Genomic DNA, 22,645 nt, shown 5'->3' on the forward strand with positions numbered 1-22,645 from the left:
CACATGCACTGTTTTTTTTTTTTTACTTTAAAATTTAATTTTTTATAGTCTTTTTTTCTCTTTATGGCCACAACTGCAACATATGGAAATTTCCAGAGTGGGGGTCAAACTGGAGCTGCAGCTGCCAGCCTATACCACAGCCATGGCAACATCAGATCTGAGCAAAATCTGTGACCTACAACACAGGTTACAGCAATGCCAGATCCTTAACCCACTGTGCGAGGCCAGGGATCGAACACGCATCCTCACGGAGACTGTCAGGTTCTTAATCTGCTGAGCCGTAATGGGAACTCCCATGTGTACTGTTGATACATGGAAGTGTACTCCAGTTCCAGCCCTGTATAAGAAAATGTACTCCCTCTGTCCTTTTTCTACAGTTCTTTCACTTGGGTGAAAATAGATACCATCACAATGTGTATACTATCTACATTTAAAAGATAATATATTATACTTATGCTAATGACAAAACTAAAAATAGGTAAACCATGTTCAAACCATATTCATTATATATTAATGGGTGGTAATAATCAGTGTTAATAACTATCCAAAGTAGCTATTCTCATCCAATGCTAATAGTAATAAAAAATATGACAGTGATGATCACAATTCTAGAACTTTATACCATTCTTTTTGAACATTTGAAATTGACTTATGATGTAATTAAGATGTTGACTGACATTTGAAATTTGACTAATGAAATAATGAGAATGTGCATTGTAATTAAAATATGAGACTGTTCATTGTAATTTTATACATACTACTAAAATGTTGGGGAGAACTCCATAAAAGTAAATGATCATGTACATGGCATTTTATTTATTTATTTATTTATTTATTTATTTATTTATTTATTGATTGTCTTTTTGCCTTTTCTAGGGCCGCTCCTGCGGCATATGGAGGTTCCCAGGCTAGGGGTCTAATCAGAGCTGTAGCCACTGGCCTACTCCACAGCCGCAGCAACACGGGATCTGAGCTGCGTCTGTGACCTACACCACAACTCACAGCAACGCCAGATTCTTAACTCACTGAGCAAGGCCAGGGATCGACCCAGGTGGATTCGTTAACCACTGCACTACGACAGGAACTCCACATGGCATTTTAGATAAATTACATATGCAATGGAATAATATGAAAGCAGAAAAATAGTATTTTAGAAAATCTACAGCACTTGTCCACTTGTAGGACTATCTTCTAACACTAGTAAATAGAATACATAAAATTTCATTTTTCAGATTAGTTTGCAATTACAAAATTTAGATATATCCTACATTTACATGAATAATAATATAATTAAATTAATTGTGTTACAGTCAGACCATGGAGTGCAGCTAAAAGGAATGAAGTATAGCTTTTACCTTTGTATTGATTTGGAAATGTGGCCATGACATAATCAGTAATACACACACACTGACACACAGACACACAAGCAATTCCAAAAATATTATGTCTGATGCTACCATCCTATTTTATAAGTGTGTGTGACTGTGTGAAGTGAAGAGAGAGGAAGAAGGGTCATATACTCACAGATGAATATGCTATAAATTTTTAATAGTATTATCTGTGGGATTAACTGAGATTATCAAGATTTGGGAAAGTGTACTATGAAATTTCACTTTTAACTTCGTCCATCTCTGTTAAGTTTTAGAATTTTTATAAATGTCATTTGTAATTTAAAACATAGGGAAAATAGTTGGAAAAGAATATACCAATCATGCTATTTTGCTTAGTGAGAAATTCACTACTACATGACTTCTCTTCTGAAATAAACTATATTTGCATATATTTCTCTAGTTTTAATGATACATTAACAAAATTTCCACAAGAAACATTTGTTTTGTGACTCTATTCCAGATGGTTTAACCTCAAGACCCAGTATACAAATAAGCTTGTATTTGGGATCTGACATCCTCATGGCAGAGAGATAGTGCAAAAGAGCCGGCAGAAATGGGTGAGGACTCTTCAAGAATCTCTCAGAACCAAAACAAATCTTTACTGCTCACATTTCATTGGCTGAACCAAATCAAAACTAAAAATGAGGCAAGAAGTGTACTCTGCTTTTAAGTAGGGATTATAAAATAGGACAGTGAGGAAAAGCAGAATCATCTTATTGGAAGATACTTATCAAATGTTTCAAACAATAAGGCAATGTATCCCAGTTAAAAAATACATACATATACACACATATGAAAAATATTAACACAAGGTATCTATCCCTAGGTAATAAAATAGAAAGTACTTCAGCTTTTCATTTTGTTAATCTTTATTGTTAAAAAAAAATCTACCATTAGTGTGTATTAATCTTGGGGTAAGTCAGTTTCCCTGTCTACCCCTATGAAAGTAAAAACTTTCCATGTACCTAACCTGATTTTTCTTCATAGCACTTATACTATATGACATCATGTTTGCTTGTTTGTTTAGCTATTGTCAGCTAGAATTTAAGCTGTGTGAGTGCAGAGTTTTTCTGTTTTGTTCAATGCTCTCCTGAGAATAGTTTCTGGCATATAACAGACACTCAATACGTATCTCTAGATAAAAGAAAAATAGCAATAAATGCAATTTAAAAATTGATATAATCAGTAGGGAGGCAAACTATTTTGTATCCTGAATTGATTCAAGTCAGGGAGTGATTTTAAATAAATAATACTATTTTTTCTCTTTCAGTTTGTTTCAAAGTACAGAGCAAGCTTCTTCAATACAAATCCCTGCCCCTTCTCTTTCTCTCTTTCTCTGTATTTACTCAGAAGATTATTCTTCTCTTATAGTCAGTTGTTAACTGGCACTTCTCTGCAAGCTTTTGTTCCATCTCCCTCTTTGCATTCTTTCACTTCACTTGTTTGCTTTCCATTGCACTTTTGTGAGTCAGGGGACAGTTACACACACACATCCATTGTTCAGTCTCCTTGTCTTCATCTTCACCTCCTGGAAAATCTGTGAGGTAATCTTGAAGGGAACCCTAGGGTGAAAATTTGAGAAAGTTCATTAAAAAATGTCATTTAATTCAAACCGAGGCTTAATATACCGGCACTCATTTATATTGAAGTATGTGTAAAAGTAAACCTAGAGTATGAATTTCCTAACTGGGAACAGCTAGACTACCCATGTGCTCTGCATCAGGGCTGTGTCTTCATTTAAGGTAAAACATCCCTGGAAAGTTCTAACCGTCACTGAAAACAAGCACTAAACAGGAGTTCCTGTTGTGGCTCGGAGGGTTACAGATGCGTGTTGGATCCCTGGCCTCACTCAGTGGGTTAACGATCCGGTGTTGCTGTGAGCTGTGGTGTAGATTACAGCCATGGCTCAGATCCATTAGGCCAGCAGCTGCAGTTCAGATTTGACCCCTAGCCTGGGAACTTCCATATGCTGCAGGAACAACCCTAAAAAGAAAAAAAAAAAAAAAAAAAAAAAAGCAGTAAAGGAAGACTATTAAGCTAAGAAATAATTCAGGTAAATTTCAGGGTAGGAGATCAACATGCAAATATCAGTTGTGCTTCTATATGCCATAAATAAATAATCCAAAAAGATAATTAAAGTCCACTGATAAAAGCAACTAATTGAATAAAATACCTGAGAATAAATAACCAAGGGAATAAAAAAAACTTGTACACTGAGAACTACAAAAGAACTTGTACACTGAGAACTTCTTTCTTGCTGAAAGAAATTGAGGATGACCCCAATACCAAGGAGACTTGATCCCTGTACTTATATGTCTTGAAATTAAGTATAGAGATTCTATTTTATTTTCATTTTCAAAATTTTTCTACCTCTTCTAATTCTCATGCTTTACTATATAGCTCTTAGAATTAAATCTATATACATTTTAGAACTATCTTGCAATATTTAAAAAAACCTTAAGATTTTGATAGGAATGGAATTAAATCTATAATCACTTTGGAGAGCAAAGTGTATCTATTATGTAGAATCTTTTAATTCATGGACTCAGTATGTGATTGATTTATTTAGTTCTTTGATTTCTTTCATTAGTGTTTTACAGTTTCAGCCAAGTTCTGTAATGTTTTGTTAGATTTATACCAAATTATTTATTTTTGAGCAGATATAAAGGATAATATATATTTAATTTGGGTATCCAACTGTTCATTGTTAGTATATAGAAATACAATAATTTTTACCTTTATCTTGTTCTGCAATGTGCCTGAAGTCACTTTTCAGTTCTAGGGGTTTTTTGTTTGTTTGCTTGTTTGTTTGGTACATTACTTAGATTTTCTGTATAGATAATAATGGCATTGGCAAATAGGGTTGATTTTATTTCTTTATTTCTGATCTATATACCTTTTTTAAAAAAATATTTATTGCCTGTTGCGTTAGGTAGAACTTCTAATACCATGTTGAGTAAATGTGTTAAGAATAGACATCCTTGTCCTGTTATAAATCTTAGAGGGAAAGCATTCAGTCTTTAACCATTAAAAATAATGTTATCTGTTTATTTTTTTTTTGCTGTTGAGTTATATGAGTTGTTCATATATTTTGGAGAGTAAGCCCTTGTCAGTTGCATCAATTGAAACTATTTTATTCCATTCTGTAGGTTGTCTTTTTGTTCTTTTTATGGTTTCCTTTGACAGCAAAAAAATAAACAACCTGATTGAAAAATAAGCAGAAGATCTGAATAGACATTTCTCCAAAGAGGACATGCAGGTGGTCAACAGGCACATGAAAAAATGCTCAGCATCACTAATTATCAGATAAATGCAAATCAAAACTGCAATGAGGTACCACCTTACACTGAACAGAATGGCCATCAATAGTAAGTCTACAAATAACAAATTCTGGAGGGGGTGTGGAGAAAAAGGAACCCTCCTACACTGCTGGTGGGAATGTAAATTGGTATAGCCACTACGGAAAACAGTATGGAGGTACATCAGAAAACTAAATATAGAACTACCATATGATCCAGCAATCCAACTCCTGAACATATATCCAGACAAAACTTTCACTGACAAGGATACATATGCACACCTATGTTCATTGCAGTGCTATTTACAATAGCCAAGACATGGAAACAACCTAAATGTCCATCAACAAAAGAATGGATTAAGAAGATGTGGTACATGTACACAATGGAATGCTACTCAGCCATTAAAAAGGAACAAATTTATGCCATTGAAGCAACATGGATGGAACTAGAGACTCATACCAAGTGAAGTAAGTCAGAAATAGAAAGACAAATACCATGTTATCACTTTTAAACAGAATCGAATATATGGCACAAAGGAACCTATCTACAAAAAGAAACAAACTCATGGACATGGAGAACAGACTTGTGGTTGCCAAGGGGGAGGGGAAAGAAGTGGGATGATTGAGATTTGGTATTAGTAGATGCAAACCATTGCATTTGGAGTGGATAAGCAATGGGATTCTGCTGTATAGCACAGGGAACCATATCTAATCACTTGTGATGAAACATGATGGAGGATAATGTGAAAAAAAGAATGTATATAAATGTGTAAATGGGACTCATTGCTGTATAGCAGGAATTGGTGGAACATTGTAAATCAACTATAATAAAAATTTAGAAAATAAGGTTATCCGTAGGCTGTCTGTAGATATTCTTTTATCTATTTGGGAAAGTTCCCTTTTATTCCTACTTTTCTGAGAGTTTTTATCATAAATTGATGCTGAGATAGGGAAATTATCCTGGATGATCTGGGAAGGACCATTGTAATTACAAGGGATCTTATAAGAGGGAGAAAAAGGGTCAAAATCAGAAAAAGGAGAAGTGACAGGTTGAAAGGATGCATTTGGAAGATGGTGGAGGGGGACAGGAGGTAGGATGGGCTTTAGAAGTTGGAAAGGAGGAAAAAAAAGTTTTTCTTAAGTCTCCAAAATAAACACAGCCCTTCTACAACCTTGATTTTAGACTTTTGACCTCTGAAACTATAAGAGGTCAACTATTAAGTTTTCAGTAATTTGTTAGCAGTAATAAAAAACTAATACATATTTTAGCACCTAGAAGTCAGGTGTTGCTCTAACAAATACCTAAACATATGGAACTTGGCTTGGGAATTGGGCATTAAGAAAAGTCTAGAATAATTTTGAGGAGTATGGTAGAAAAATCCTGTATTGCCTTGATCTATATTAGAATTATTCATATTAAACACTCTGTTCATGAGGACTTAGAACATGATAGAGAGATCTATATTGCTTTGAGACTCCTCAACATCATAAACACACTGTCGCCTTAAAAAAAATGCACCACATAACAGCTGTGTTTAGTTTTACTTGGGTTTTACTGAGGGCAATAGCCCAGGAGACAGCCTCTCCTATAGCTCTGAGGAACCACTCTGAGGAGGTGGTAGGAAGAGGAGGTCAGTATATATATATGATTTCGGTGAAAGGAGTAAGTGCAATCAAGCATACATCTCAGTAGAAAGATGCGGAACATGTCTCTGTTAATGAGTTTAGTGCTTTTCTAGGTATGAGAAGATGCGAGAAATTGGGTTCATAAATTTTTCTCCTGAAAATATTTATCTGCAGGCCTGTTCTGCCATTTTTTGCCAGAGCTCAGAAAGCCTTGTTTCTGATCTCTTCCATGGACTTCTTTCTTTGTGTGTTAAAGATCAGCTACCACAATGGCTAATGACCTGTTCCTTGTAGAGCTGGATGGTGAGAGACATTCTTTAGTTGGCAAGACTTTTGGTAGAAATATTGATGTTGAAAGCACTTCTTGTTCTTTGTATGCCTTGTTATTTTTTAAAGTAGACATTAAAATATTATAATGTAGTAAAAATGGAAATAAAATTCTCTGCTTTTCCCAAGGTTTGATGCTTTTTTGATTATTGAAAGCTGTAAAAATCTATTTGTTTAGTAACTTTTACTATTTTCAGAGTTTGTACTACTTGTGTATTGTGATTACTGAAGTCTGTTCTTATCCTGTGTTTAGCTAGTGTTTTGACAGAGATTCCTTGAATGCCAGGAGCTAAACAACAAACAGAATCCCCACCTCTCCCAGTCTTTGCAGATTGGCTCTATGCTCAGGCACTTCTTTAACACCTAGCCAGGCTTGCACCGAGCCCAGGTAAAAGCCCAATGTCAAAGCTTAAGGTTATCTCATATATTTCAGCACATGCACCTTGCATTGGGCATGCACATGATTGTCTGAATTTCTTCATATTTGTGTGCCTCTAACAATTTTTATTTATTTAAAAAAATTGGGTTGCATTTGCAGCATGGGGAAGCTCCCAAGCCAGGGACTGAATCCATACCAGAGCATTGACCTGAGCTGCAGTAGTGAAAATGCAAGATCCTTAACCCACTGAGCCACCAGGGAACTCTGGTAGGTTTTAAGTATCTCATTTTCCCAAAGAAACTTCACTCTTTTTCCTTCTTCATCTCAAATGATCTATTGTCTGACTCAGCTGTAATCTTTTGCCACGGATTATGTCCATTTTAGAATGCTTTTAAACATTTCCCCCCTTTCCAGGCCTGAATGAATTCTGATTTAGATGCAACAGGGGCTAGTGCCTTGTGTCAGTCCTTCAGATAGCCTCCTAAAAGGTTAGAACAGATAATACATAATAATTTAAGAGTCATTTCAGCTTGCTCCTACCACAACCAGAGATTAAGATCTCACACTGGAAATTCGAGACTTCCATCTTCCAGACTGCTTCTGAGCCAGGGAGGGATTAGGCCCAGGACAAGTAAAAGCACCACAAAGTTTTCCTATCATTTAAAGTGTTTGTTTTTTTTTTTTTTTCCCTTGATTTAGGATTTGCTTCTCTCCTGTAAAACTTTAACTGGTTTCCAGAGTATTAAGAAAGTTGGTTCAAATAGGTTCTGCTTATTTTATGATCTGTTAGGGGACAGGAGATTTTTAACTCCATTGTTTTGCTAACATCATGATTCACATTTTAGTTTAAGAGCATATAACTCTGATATTAAGGATTTTTTTGTTTTATGTATTACATTTATGTCTCATGATCCATTCGACTTAATTTTTTTTTGGTCTTTTGTCTTTTTAGGGCCACACCCTTGGCATATGGAGGTTTCCAGGCTAGGGGTTGAATCAGAGCTGTAGCTGCCTGTCTACATCACAGCCACAGCAACACCAGATGCGAGCCGTCTGCGACCTACACCGCAGCTCATGGAAACCCAGATCCTTAACCCATGAAGCAAGGCCAGGGATCAAACCTGCAACTTCATAGTTCCTAGTCAGATTTGTTTCTGCTGTGCCATGATGGGAACTCCCCATTTGACTTAATTTTTATGCATGGTACCAAGTATGGATCTAAGTTTGATATTTTGCATATGATATTTTATTGTTCCAGCATCATTTGTTGAAAAAAATAATACTTTCTCTACTGAATTCCCTTTGCATCTTTTTTTTTTTTTTTGGTCTTTTTGCTATTTCTTGGGTTGCTCCTGCGGCATATGGAGGTTCCCAGGCTAGGGGTCTAATCAGAGCTGGAGCTGCTGGCCTACGCCAGAGCCACAGCAATGCAGGATCCGAGCCGCGTCTGCAACCTACACCACAGCTCACAGCAACGCCAGATCATTAACCCACTGAGCAAGGGCAGGGATCGAACCTGCAACCTCATGGTTCCTAGTCGGATTCGTTAACCACTGCGCCACGATTCGTTAACCACTGCGCCACGACGGGAACTCCTCCCTTTGCATCTTTGTCAAAAATCTGTTGTTTATATCTATTTGCAGGTTTGTTTCTGGTACTCTATTCTGTTTCATTAACCTACTTGTCTATCTTTATGCCAGTACCACATTGTCTTGATTACTATAGCTTATCATAAGGCTTGAAATTGAGTAGTTGAGTAGTCATTAAACTTTCCCCTTTTTTTTTTTTTTTTTTTTGCCTTTTAGGCCCACATGTGCGGCATATGGAGGTTCCCAGGCTAGGGGTCAAATCGGAGCTACAGCTGCTGGCCTTCATCACAGCCTCATCAAGTGGATTTTTAACCCATTGAGCGAGGCCAGGGCTTGAACCCACAACCTCAAGGTTACTAGTCAGATTTGTTTCCGCTGTGCCACAATGGGAATTCCACTTTCCTCTTATTTTTAAATAGATTTTATTTTTTAGAGCAGTCTTAGGTTCACAGCAAAATTGACTGGAAGGTACAGAGATTTTTTTATTTGCCCCCTTCCCCAACACATGCATAGCTTTTCCTTTCATCAACAGTGTTCACAAGAGTGGGACACTGATTACAACTGATGAACCTACACTGACACACCATTATCACACAGAGTCCATAGTCCATAAACTACAATATCATACTCACTCTTGATATTGTACATTCTATGGATTTAGACACATTTATAATGACATGTATGCACCATTACAGAGTCATTTCACTGCCCTAAAAATCCTCTTCTTTTTCAAAGTTGTTTTAGTTTTTCTAGGTTATTTGCATTTCTATTATAATTTTAAAATCAGCTTGTAAATTTCTACAAAAATGTCTGCTGGGATTCTGATTAAGACTGGTTTAATTTATAGGTCAGTTTATGGAGAATTTATGTTACAATGCTGAATTTTTTTGATTCGTAGATATGCCATATCTCTTCATATATTTATACTATCCTTAAGTTCTTTCAGCAATGTTTTACAGATTTTATTACATAAGTCTATATATTTTTTTGTCAGATTGATTCCTGTATTTCATATTTTTTGATGCTATTGTAAATGGTATTGATTTTATAATATCAATTTTCAGTTATTAGTTGCTAGTATATAAAAATACAAATAATTTAAATGTGTTAATCTTATATCTTAAAATCTTGCAAAATTTACTTAAAAATTCTAGTAACTTTCCTATAGATTCCATATGGTTTGCTGTAAATGATTAGATTATCTTCAGGCAAAAGCATTTTTTCTTCATTTATGATGTCTTTCTTCCTTTATTCTCTCTTTTCTCTCTCTCCCTCTTTCTATTTCTCCCTCTCTCTCTCTTCTTTTATTTTTGGTCTTAGTGTACTGATGGTATTTTTTAACTGAAAGGACAGACCCAAATCTATGCTATGAGAATAACCCATATTGGGGTTCTGAAAGAATTTTCTTAAAAAGCCACAGAATAAATATGATGCATTCTCCTAGAGCGTCAAAATGGTAGAAAGAGGGGATTTGGATTTTTACTTTTTAAATCACTTATGACTTGCCCATATAATCAAAACCAGGAAAACCACTTTTTCAGTGTTAATAAATCTTCAGAGAAATGAATTCTTGTCTTGTAAATTTCCAGAATTAGACTACCCCCCACTCTCTGCTATTTCTCACAGTTATCTCCTACTTGAACTATTTCACTGGTATCCTAACAAGTCTCCCTGATTCCATTCATTACTATTTATAGTATATTCTCCATGACAGCATCCAGAGAAATCGTTTCACAATGTCACTGAGACCATGTTATCCAAATTAAAATACTTTAATGGCTTCCCTTTTCACTTATGGTAAAATCCAGTGGCCTTAAAATGGTTATTAAAAGGCTGTATATTATCTGGCTCCCAAGCAAGTTTTCTAATTTTGTCTCCTATTACTTTTCTTTTGCTGGTTTCTCTGTTTTGGTTATAGTAGTCTTATTTTTTTTTTCTTGAATAGAATATTAAGACTTCCATTTCCGGGTCTTTGCATTTGCTATTCCCATTCCCTGCAGTGCCTTTTATTCAGATATCTACATTACTTGCTCTATGATTACATTTATGCTTGTTCAAATACTGCCTCACCTGAGAGGTCATATCTAACTGCCCAGTGTGATACATACCATTCTCCATTTATTTAACCCTGTTTGCTTTTTTCTGTTTTTTTTCCCTTTGTGTGTTTCTGTGTGTGTGTGTGCGTGCAGTATTTACTCCCTGTCTTGGTTTATATCTATTTATTTTATTTTTTATTGTTTGTCTTCCCACAACTAAATTGTAGGTTGTGGGATTGTAGGAATGGTGTTTTGTTTATTACTGTATCCCTGGTGCTTAGAATAATGCCTGGAATAGAGATGGAGCTCAATATATATTATTGAATGATGATTATTTCTGAAGGAATAAATTGATTTTACCAACGGTACTGGTCTGCAGATACTGAAGTGCTGGCAAGTGATCATCTGGCCATGTGTGATTTCCTAAGGAATGAATAGCTTTGTTTGATACTGTTTAGTGAGCTAGTCAACATAAAAATCAAGGTATACTTTAACATATCAAGTTTTCATGCTTCTAAAAGTTACGCTACTTTAATGTTTGGTCTGAAAGGCACAGGACTATGTTAACATCCATTCCTTGCCCCAGTGCATTGTCCAATTGATTTTTGTATGAGTTTTGTTCTACCTTTATATTTTCAACAATGAACATGAATCATTAATGATTAAAATAAGAAATTGTCACACACACACACACACACACACAAAGGGAGTTCCCGTCGTGGCGCAGTGGTTAATGAATCTGACTAGGAACCATGAGGTTGCGGGTTCGATCCCTGCCCTTGCTCAGTGGGTTAATGATCCGGCGTTGCCATGAGTTGTGGTGTAGGTTGCAGACGCGGCTCGGATCCTGCGTTGCTGTGGCTCTAGCATAGGCTGGTGGCTACAGCTCCGATTAGACCCTTGGCCTGGGAGCCTCCATATGCCGCGGGAGTGGCCCAAGAAATGCCAAAAAGACAAAAATAAAATAAAATAAAATAAAATAAAATAAAATAAAATAAAATAAAATAAAATAAAATAAAATAAAATAAAATAAATTGTGAAACTGATGAATATAATCAAGATAATAAAATTTAGAAGAAACACAAACCATCAGATGTATGAAAAGATTTCATGTCATCTGTGAGACTATTTTAACACAAAGAAGGCAACATTTTTCTAATTACAAATAATCAATCAGTAGGAACAGTCCTAGAATCTTACTGTATACATGGTTGGTACTCATATATGGATTTTATTGTTGTGAAATTACAAACAAATCTAATATTGCTGCCTTTTCTTTGATAAAAACCAGAGCAAAAATTTTATGTAAATATTCATTGCATTTGCAATGTGCAACATTTCTAAAAGAAAATCTCAAAAATTTTTTAGCAGTTGGAAAGTGAAAGATTTTGTCTAGGAGCAATTCAGTTTAAAGCAAAAATAAACAAATGAAATCTTGCTTTGTGCTTCCTTCAAAATGAGTTTCAGGAATCACCTTGGAGAGCTGAAGGTCATATAATAAGAGAAAATTTAATGAAGCCCCTTTCTGTAATTATAGCTAAATCTCTAAAGCAAAAATTATTATACTAGCTAAAAAAGACTCCCCTATTTTCTGTGTTTTTCCAGTTAATTCTGAAGCTTAGAAGTGTGTTTGTACTTCAAAATCAGGACACTATTAAACATTTCAATGTGATATTAATCAGAATGGGCATAAAATATAATATTATTTTTCCTATTCAAACATTGACTTTGGCTGCTTTTGTACTAAATCATACAAAACAAAAAAAAATGCAACTACATACAAACAAAAACAGAAAACAGTAAAGTTTTGTTTCTTATTTTGAATCTTTTTTTGCCCAACTTTCCTCTCCATTCACATTGATCTATTATCTTTTTGCTGGCGAGGACTTTGCTTATTCTCATTTCTGCTTGCACGTTCCTATGCATCAACTTCCTTATTCCCCTGTACATAGAATAGTATTTTGCATTTTAATATTTCAGTAGTGGACAGATATTTTGTTTTTAAATCCACAAATAGATTTCTGTGGTACATAGATTTGATGTATGATGAAGCCAATAAAAGACTGTCTCAGAATGTATAATATATCAATGCTTCATGACAGCTAGATAGATTAAGTCAAATTAATACCAAAATAGACCATGATATATTGCTTTTCCAATGGCACTTAATCTTCTCATAAATAGGAACTCCACTAAGCAGTGTAGATAATATTTAGAACCCTTTGAGTTTGTAAATTCAAGTTACTTAAATAGATAAAACCCATGATAATACCTGGAAGAAAAAACAGAATCATGTTACTTTTTTTGTGACAAAAAAACCTGTTTTGGGGACATCAACATAAGTGGTAAAAAGCTATTAGAAATTTTCTTATGCTGAAGTGATAAAATTTCTACTTTTAAGTTTGAGATATAAAAGTCAAAAGTTCAACTTTCAGCAGGAATTAATTTTTCATATTCTGGCATCAAGAATTCACTTCATCTTGATATCTCTCTCTGATAAGAGGGAAAGCCACAAGACAAAGGCAAGCTCTAGAATAACTTAAGACACAGTCTCTGATCTCCCAAATACTTGAGAGAATAAAAAATGGAGAGAAATACCTCTATGAAAAACCCTATCATATTTAGAAAAATGACTCCTGTGCTACCATTTAGATGCCTTCAGAAACAATTAATATATGAGCTTTTAAAACAATACACTTGATGTTAATTGTTGGCTAAAATAACTAACAGTAAATTCAGGGTTTCTTTCCCTTTTCCGCAGTAATTACTTTGGCTCTGTCTCTTTCCACATGTTTGTTTCAAAGTGAAATTGTTATTAAGACCATGGAATTAGTCCCAAGCTTCATATTCATTCAAGGCAATGAAAGAGAGTAGACAAAAGGTCATTTAAACAAACACTCATCTTGGGAAATACTTTATAACCTGGAAGATGTGAGATTTGGAGCACTTGGACACTAGCTTCTATTGAAAACCAAAGAACAAAAAGATTCTGGGGAGTTCCTGTTGTGGCTCAGCGGTTAACGAATCCGACTAGCATCCATGAAGATATGGGTTCAATCCCTGGCCTCGCTCAGTGGGTTGAGGATCTGGCATTGCCGTGAACTGTGGTGTAGGTCGCAGACACGGCTTGGATCCTGTGTTGCTGTGGCTCTGGTGTGGACTAGCGGCTACAGCTCCAATTAGATCCCTAGCCTGGGATCCTCCTAAAAAGACAAAAAAAAAAAAAAAAAAAAAAAAAAAGATTCTGGGAATATCTATTTTAGTTTAAAAATCTGTGTTTTAAAGAAAACTCAGACTTTTAGTCATGCTGGCAATGGGAAGGTGCCCAGTGAAACCTCCCACAAATAATGATTATAAAAATTTTAAAAAATATTTAAATGAATTCAGCTATTTGAAGTAGCAAGACCCTAACTAAAGCAGGCAGGAACTATGAGGGATTGCCTTTGAAAGACAGTGTGACCAGGAAGAATTACAAGTATGTGGCTTTTCTTTTTTGTCTCAGAATACATCTCCATACACTCACACTTCTCAGCTGCAATAAAAGCATGGCCTTAACAGCTCAAGCTAGCAGTGGACAAAGTTCAAAGTTGACAGAATATCTGGAAATTAAGGAGGAAAATCATAAATGCTGCAGATTCACGTGAGGGGTAACCTCCTATACCTTTATATAGTATAAACTATATGTGCACAGGGCAATTGTTCCACTTATCCATTTATTGTCTCTCAGTTCCAAATTCACTATTGCCTGCTCTATGAAAATAAACATGGAAAATGGATGTTCTATGAATAAAAATTTTCCTTTTCCCGCTGAGAGTAGGCATTATTAGTTGAAGGCACTGGATAGACATTGAAGAACGAAATTGTGCTTCCTGGGTCTGGTGTTCTTCTGGGCGGCTCTTGCAGATTCCTCCCACCCCTCATGCTAGCTCCTGCAGATGTCCTATGAATAAAAGCAGCCAGCCTTTACCTCAGCATCTCTCTCTCAGGCAGATTTGTAGCAGACTGCTTGTGATGGAGACACCTCACCTTGAGAAGCTTTCCCTGCATTCTGGAGGGTGATTTCTGGCAAGTTCTGCTTACACACAGTACCACAGTGACTTTCTCTACCATCCAGTGAACCAGAGTTACACCTCTTTAGCAAGATCTTCATCTCAGCCCTGGAATCTCCTTTTTGGATTTAGCATGTTAAGATGTGCCTTAGAGTCCAGGCTTGCCTTCTGCACAAAACCATGTAACACTTTTTACATACTATTTGTACGAAAATGAGTCAGGGGTTGGAAAAATTCACACAAAGCTCCTGATGCGGAATTTGCAAGTGTAACTTTAAAGTTACACTGTTAGAAGATTTTTGAAAAGAAGGCAAAGCATATAGGTTAAGCCATGGATTATTAGTTAAAAGCAATTTTAGAACAAGCCATCTGAGAGGGGTGGGAATTAAATTCATAATTTTCCTCTTTTTAAAAATTATGTTTTAAGGAAAAATATATGAAATGACATTTTGGATTAATTCCTTGTGAAATGGCTTGGAAAAAATGGCATATTCTCTGTGTTTTAATTAATTAGGTTATGATACTTCTTGATTAGTTGTTCAGTCTGAGTAGATTCAACTACTGTTAGTAAAATCCACTAAAAAGTGCTTACCTCATCTCAGATGTAGCAAGACAATGTCAGTGGATTTCCTTTAGTGTTGGGAGAAGGGATTAAAGAGGGAGTCGGGTTAGGAAGATGTGGTATATATACACAATGGAATACTACTCAGCCATAAAAAAGAACGACATAATGCCATTGGCAGCAACATGGTTGGAACTAGAGACTCTCATACTGAGTGAAATGTCAGAAAGACAAAGACAAATACCATATATCACTTATAACTGGAATCTAATATACAGCACAAATGAACGTTTCCACAGAAAAAAAATCATAGACCTGGAGAATAGACTTGTGGCTGCCCGGGGTTGGGGGACGGCGTGGGGGGAAGGGGGAGGGGAAGGGATCGAGAGCTTGGGGTTAACAGATACAAACTATTGCTCTTGGAATGGATTTACAATGAGATCCTGCTGTGTAGCATTGAGAACTACGTCTAGATACTTACATCGCAACACAACAATAGGAGGAGAAAATACATATACATGTATGTGTAACTTGGTCCCCATGCTGTACAGCAGAAAAAAAAAATAAATTAAAAAAAAAAAGAGGGAGTTGGGTACAGCCAGTTATTTTTATATTCGTTTCTTCTTAATAGGTGAGATGCATATGAATTCTGCAGCATTTGAGTCTGCAGAGACTCAGAAAAATTGGTCTGTGCGCTGGAAGAACTCAGGGTGAAGAAACTTAATTGTCTATTCTTACAGTTGTTAGATGTCTTGAGAGTATTTTCAGAAAGTGGCATAACATGTATTATATTTGATTTGGCTCACATGTTCCTTTCTTTTTTATTTTCTCTATAGCCAAGATGTGTAGAAAACTCGGGATAGTAAGCTAGTTTGTTTGAAAGAAAGCTGTCTTTTTTGGTAACTATTAAGGTCACCTAATGAAACACTATGCTTTAAAGGAAAAAAAGAATGATCATTGAGGATCCTTGGTTTTAGGATCAAATAATAACTAAAATTTTATTTTTATTTAACCTCAAAATTTCTAATTTTTATTGATTTAGCAAATATCTCATATCTTTAAAAAATACTGTCTTAGATTCTAAGAGGTTTTATAATAATAAGGTGATTTTTATTTCAGAAGGGAAAGAATATGGATATTGGGGTTGAGCAATCAAGCACATATAAGGTAGATGGTGATAGCCAAGTTTCTTACTTTTGGAAAGGGAAATCCACAGGATAAAATGTTCTAAATGGAATTAGATTAGAGGTAGAGACATTGTATGAATTCATGTTTAACTTAATATAGTTGTATGGATATAGGAATTGTCCCTCATTATCCATGGGGAATTGGTTCCAGGGGCCCCCATGGGTACCAAAATTTGTGGATACTCAAGTCCCTTATATAAAAGGGTGTCAGTACAGTGAATACAGTCACCCTTCCATATGAATCCCTGGATGTCCAACCTGTGTATATGAGAGGCAGACTGTAATTATAAATATGTATATATGTATTTGCTATCTCGGAGGGCCTGGTAGCAATGATAGCACAGTAGTAGTGAGTACACCAAGTACTTAGATTGTGGCTTTCTCTGACAAAGGGAATCAAGGCTCCTTGGAGAAATTATTGATTCTAGGGATGGAGTACAGAAAGGAGAAGATAAAGCTAGAGCATATTGTCCTACCAGAAATTAGGAAGTGCTCAAAAAAAGGTGTGTGTGTGTGGTGTAGGGACATGTCAGGGGGCTTTGTGAGTCAACCAGAAAGAGCGCTTAATGGCCGGAACTGGAACAACTTAAGCAGTACAATAAATCAATTAAATAAATATCCATGAATAATATGATATGATAAAACAATCAATTATACGTTAAGTGGTTGAGAAGAGACAAACTTTCCTTTTAGAAGAATTTCAAAGAATTCATATGGCTACTTCTCTTCTAGAACATAGAGCTTCATCCCCTCCTCTTTGCCCCTCCCTGAGTATTGGCTGTACTTAGTGACTTGCTTCCAGAGAATAGAATATGAAAAGGGAGAAAAGTAACTTTACTTTGAAGAAACATGACCAACTCTACCTTGGCCAGGTGCAAAGTTAATGACATCTGTGAAAAGTTATGCTGATGGTATGTACCCTTGCTATGATATGAGAATGGCATTTTACCTCTGTGACCTTCCTTCCCACAACCAGTATTCCCAGATAAATCATGAGAAAAGCACCAGACAAACTCAGTTGAGGAACATTCTACAAAATGCCTTAATTCAAGACTGTAATGGGCTTTTAAAACAAGGAAAGCCTGAAAATTGGCCAAAGACCAGAAAGGACTAAGGAGACATGATAACTAAATTTAATCTGGCATGGTAGACTGGATCCTGGAATGGAAAAAAGCCATTAGTGGAAAAATTATTGAAATGTAAATGAAGTGTGCAGCTTAATTAATAGCAATATACCAATGCTGACTTCTTAGTTGTGACAAAGATACCATAATATTGTAAGATCTTAGCGAGAGGAGAAACTGAATGCAGGATGTATGGGAACTCTATACTATTATAACTTTAAACCTAAAACTACTAGAACTAAAACAAGAAAGTTTACTTATAAACAAATACTTCTAAAAATTAAATCTGTGTTAATTGAAAGACCTCAGTCTATCATCTTACCTCATAGTGCGATGATCTATATGAAATAATTATTATACAATGTGCACGTAAATTTCAGAAATTTAGTCCATGGTGTCTCAAACAGGCATTCATTTGAAATGAGCAACAGTTTTCGATACCATGAAGAAAACAAGGGAGTAGAAAAAGACTATTAAGCAATTATCTCATTCTTTTATACATGAAAAAATGTAGAGAGAAAAATCCCAACTTTGAAAATTTATTGCATGAAGCCATGAGTTTAGGGTCTTTCAGATACTCTGATCAGCAGATGTGAAAGATATAAAGGATATGGTAATTCATTATGAATTAATATTTTAGAGTTTCAAGGGCATGCAACCCCATACAAATATATATGAATATCTCAAACAGTGCTTTTAGTGCCCTAAAATAAGTTGCACTATTAAATCTGCTATTAAAGAGATTGGATTATTTCCCAACTCCTCAATATCCATTGTACTCTTTTTATATCCTGTGTAACTGCCCTGATTTAGCTAGGATGTCTTCCTAGAAGAGCCCTGAACAATTTTTGTGATGTAAGTATTTTCTGGAAAAGGACTCAAAGTAGGTTTAATAAGATTTATTATCTTTCTTCTAAACTTTCTGGATAAGAATACTTTAGAGTGAGAAGAATTTAAAATAGAGCATTCTAAGCCTTAGGAAGGTGGCTGATCCAATTTGAGACCAAACATATTTCAAAAAGACATAGGAAGGACTTTTTTGAGGTCAAAGTCACAGGGAGGTTTTTGTAAAAGCCTCAGTTTCTGCCGTTACGGGGGTTCGGATGCAATTGCTTAGCAGACACGTTTTCAAGTCAGATCTAGAATTGAATCCATTTTCTTCATGTGCCATCTATGGAACATTTGGGCAAAGAGTCTTTTTAATTTCTGATTTTCCATATAAATAATAGTAATTACCACACCAGGATAATGAATGAATCTAATGGAATAATTTGGGGGTTAGCACAGTGCTTAGCACATAGTAAACAATTCAAAATATAAAGCCTACAATTATTAAATACCCAGTTTCCTGAACTACCACACTTGGCTTGTTATAATTCCAGTATTCTATATATTAGAAAGCAATGTTTCATACCGGTAGTACTATCAAACCCCTCTCATTGTTTAAGGGGGAACTGGTGTGAGATATAAACTCTCAGGAACTTTTCTAGGCTGATGGCAAAGCTGCATCAATACCATCAGGGTGTTCCCTGAAAAGAGTGGGCTAGTACTAACCTTTAGAAGCAAACACAAAAGGAAACCAGGAGAGGTGATCAGAAATGTAACAAGGAATATGGACAGTGCATCAACAGTCTTGCAAATTAGGTTATCTTCCCTCTTGGAACACTTTTCATTCTCCTCTACCTTTTTGTGTGTGTTTTTCTGCCATTTCTTAGACCGCTTCCGCGGCATGTGGAGGTTCCCAGGCTAGGGGTCTACGCCAGGGCCACAGCAACGCAGGATCTGAGCCATGTCTGCGACCTACACCACAGGTCACGACAACGCCGGATTGTTAACCCACTGAGCAAGGGCAGGGATCAAACCCGCAACCTCATGGTTCCTAGTCGGATTTGTTAACCACTGCGCCACGACGGGAATTTCCTCTCCTCTACCTTTTGATTTCAATTCAAATGTCACTATCTCAGGAAACATCTGCCTAATTTCTAGTTTGTGATGATACACATTTATTTTTATATATTTTTGCCTAGTATTTTCAACTTTCCCACATTATCCATTGGTGTAACCATGCCTATGTTTGCTTATTGTCTTATTCTGTATCTTGGTATTTAATGGGACCTTCAATAAAGGAAAGAGAGGGAAGGGGAGAAAATTCAGGCCTAAGAGCTTGAGAAATAGACCCTGGGAGGCATTTAACTTCAACAGGAATTTTACCACCCTACCTTTGTGATTTGAAGAATTCATTGCTGAACCAATATGACTCCATTAATTACAGGCAGTTTGTAAAGAGAAATTTGATGCCACGTATGGTCAGATTGTGTTGCTTTTTGCTGATGAGCACAAGTATATGTTTGGGAAGTTAAGATAAGCCTGTCTCACTAAAGATATTACACATTTTCCAAAATTAGTTAAATTCCATCTGAACAAAAACATTTTCAGCTCAATAGCTCAAGCATTCATTCAGCAACTCTTTAATGAATGCTGGCTTTGTGCTGCATCATGGAAGTTACAGGGGATACAAAGATATGAGGAAAATGTATATTGACTTTTATCATATCTAGTCAGTTGGAAAAGACACACATTTACTTCAGAAGAGTTGATAAATGATTTGAAGATAAAGTATGGTCATAAATATGACAGTAGATAAATAAAATTATACATGTATATATTAATATATATAGTATATATACTAGTCTACATATACTACATATATAGTATATACTAGTATATATAGCTTTTTAGGGCCACACCTACAGCACATGGAGGTTCCCAGGTTAGGGGTCTAATTGGAGCTACAGCTGCTGGCCTATGCCACAGCCACAGCAACGCTGGATCCAAGCTGAATCTGCAACCTACACCACATCTCACAGCAATGCCAGATCCATTATCTACTGAGTAAGGCCAGGGATTGAACCTGCATCCTCATAGGTACTAGTTGGATTCCTTGCCGCTGCGCCACAATGGGAAATCCCTAAAATGATATTAATGTACAGTTTATATGTTATATACAAAACATACAGCTAGAATATATGATTCAGGGGTTTACTGTAGAGATAATAGTTTGATTTCCATTCACTAATACATTTTGCTGATATATGGCTTGGGAGAAACCAAAATAGTTTATAGACTTTAATATGTAATTCCTTCATTCTCATTTAAATAATTATCATTGCTGTGATTATGCCATCATTTTGTATTGATTTTAGATGTCATTTGAATGCTAAACCTATCTTCCCAAGTGAATCTGTAATGCTCATGTTTTGTGTGAGTAACTTATATTCTTTTTCAAATAAGGAAAAAATATCAGAACATCTTTCTCTGCTTTGAGAGAAGAAGGTAAATAAAATTACAAAATGAAAACTGTTCAAAAAGTAATGAAATTCCATAAGGAAGCCAAGTATATACAAGAAATAAAGAAATTAAACAATGAATATTTAATGAACAAATAGTACTGGTGAAATGTTACCTAAGTAATTAAGCAGATTAAAAGAGCTCACATAAGACTTGATTCCTGACTTTGGTGTGCATTCCAACAGTTGAAGAGATTACACAATTGAAACACCAACAAAAACATAGCTATCATTTATTGGGCGCTTGTTATTTGTAAATACTGTACTTTACACACATTCCTCTTATTTAATCCAAAGGAACCCAGTGAGTTAGGAACTATTATCATCTAGATTTTACATCTGATTATGGAGACTAAATCCTGAAACCTGGCTTAGAGAGCATAACTGATAAGAATGATATGAACCAGTATGAGGAAGATGGCCTTTTTATTAAGAAAGGACTAAGGAAAATGTTTCTATATCATTTCAGAAAATTAATACATAAATGCACAATATGTAAAATTCTACAGGGATTGAATCTCTCAAGGAGTTTAATACATTGTTTTGAAGAAAAAATTTTAATACTGTGAAAAATAGGCTACTTTAAAAGATAATGCAAACCAAGCCCATGCATAATCAAAACATCCTGGATGCAAAATTAAAATATAAAGGACAAAGAATTCCTGAGTAGAATTTGTAGGTCAGAGTGTATGGTCAGATTATTCAAGAAGGCAGCTCTCTTTCTATACATTCCCTGCTCAACCAGGCCCTGTTTCACTCACATGACTATCCAATCCTCTCAATTATAAAGCTTAATCAGTAACTGCCAACCTGTTCATGCCCTGCCCCACCCAGTGATTGTTCTAACCCTTGGAATGGCTCCATCTGTTAATTTAAGGGAAGCATTTGTCCTCAAGATGGGGGTTAACCTGAGGGGCTAAGGGGTGTGCCCTGCTGGTTTCCCAGGTAACTGAACCAGCTCTACTCCCTAGGGTAGCAGTCCTGCCATGTTACTGCAGATACTGGCCTGCATTTTACTTCAGGACCGGCGCTTCTGATAGTAAGATTCCCCTACCCAGTAACAGTTGATTGTTTTGTCACCCTGTCTGAGCTTCTCAGTCTACAAGGCACTGCAAATCGTGCAGTCCAACACACGGGAAACAAGTGTTCTTGCTACAATGACTACAAAAATGAGATGAACTATAACAGTAATGTTTAAAACATATAGAGTAGCTGTGAAAACAAAAAAGACTTGAACTAAATTTTCAGAGAGGAAAGAGCTTTCTTGAGTGAGATAACAACAGCAACTATTTTCTTTTGGGGCAGATATTTTCCAATTCTGAGTTGAAGCAGCAGATTACATTAGCTTTTGCTTAGGTGCTGTAATAAGGGGCAGATAAGCCAACAGCAATTTTGAAGATCATTCTAGTTTGTATGATGAGAATCTAGAAGAGGCCTCATACACAGGGGTGGTTTTACCCATAAAATATGGTGTGGTAGATTTTGAAGCTGTAAGTATCAAGTACCCAAAGTGTGCTCAAAATTCTGACCTGGAGAGCTGAATGTTCCACTGTCTTTTAGGACTGAGACAACAAACAGACTTAACAAGGCTATAAATTAAAAGCTTTTGGTAGGTATATCAAAGGAATAAGGAAAAGCCAGGAATAGATTAAATTTCCTAAAGTGAACCCTAGCTCTTCATCTAATTGAATGGATGGAATCAGTACCTCACCCTCTCCACCTGTCAGGGA

The 22,645-nt window shown here is 35.8% G+C and overlaps 1 long non-coding RNA gene across 1 annotated transcript in view; it reads right to left on the minus strand.

Annotated features, from left to right (window-relative positions):
• LOC110257203 overlaps positions 1,044 to 22,645 on the minus strand; it is a 46,636-nt gene continuing 25,034 nt past the window's right edge. Inside the window, exon 3 of the long non-coding RNA XR_002339491.1 lies at positions 1,044 to 2,953. This is a non-coding gene — a long non-coding RNA (uncharacterized LOC110257203). The remainder of the gene's footprint in view (positions 2,954 to 22,645) is intronic.

Source organism: Sus scrofa, chromosome 15 (assembly GCF_000003025.6).
Source record: "Sus scrofa isolate TJ Tabasco breed Duroc chromosome 15, Sscrofa11.1, whole genome shotgun sequence".
Lineage (NCBI taxonomy): Eukaryota > Metazoa > Chordata > Mammalia > Artiodactyla > Suidae > Sus > Sus scrofa.